The following is a 788-nucleotide window of genomic DNA, read 5'->3' as shown; positions in this document are numbered from 1 at the left end:
TTTGTATATATTGAGTCCGTTCGGTTTGAAACCGTCGTGATGCGGACAATCTCCTACCTATCGGGCGGTCTGTTTTTGGAATAAATTTTGGAATCTTCCTTTGTTTCCTTTGTTCAGCAAGTTTCTGTGCATGAGCCATCATTCCGAAGCATGATCTTTCCATCGACGTAATCCGAACTGTTCCTGAATCCTGAGAATTCTTTATTTATAAGCAATTATTTTAATATAATTGGGAAACTTATTAATGTAACATATTCCAACGTTATGTTAAACGTATAAACAGAGCTGAAAAATATCATAATTATCAGTTGACTGCTTGAACCTTCACTATCACTGAATCACTTCTTTCACAATACCAGATGACTTAACGGTCTTTGACAAAGTTTTTTTCTGCACACTTTAGTCTATATTTCATTATCATAGGTTACAATATTCTTGTAAAATTTGACAAAAAATGCAAGCAATAAAACCTTAAAAAAATTTCATAGTAGTTTTAGACGCAAAAGAGGATTGAAAAAACTTTGTCCGGGGTTAATGTGATGATTTTCATTTTTCAATATAACGTAGACTCATCCTACTGTATATTTTTACTCCTCAGGAATCTGAAATGGTGTGATTCTTGGTGTGAAGATGAGATTGCTTTAGTACAGACAAGCAGACATATAATTTGGAACATATTGCTATTTTATTCGTAACGAAAAAGTAATCGCCAAATGCTAATCAGGTTGCGTTTCATAAGCCGTTGCTGGCTTGATAACGATAGTGAGTAAACGTCAAACGAACAAAAT

Source organism: Aedes albopictus, chromosome 3 (genome assembly GCF_035046485.1).
Source record: "Aedes albopictus strain Foshan chromosome 3, AalbF5, whole genome shotgun sequence".
NCBI lineage: Eukaryota > Metazoa > Arthropoda > Insecta > Diptera > Culicidae > Aedes > Aedes albopictus.
Note: the sequence above shows the minus strand (reverse complement) of the source record.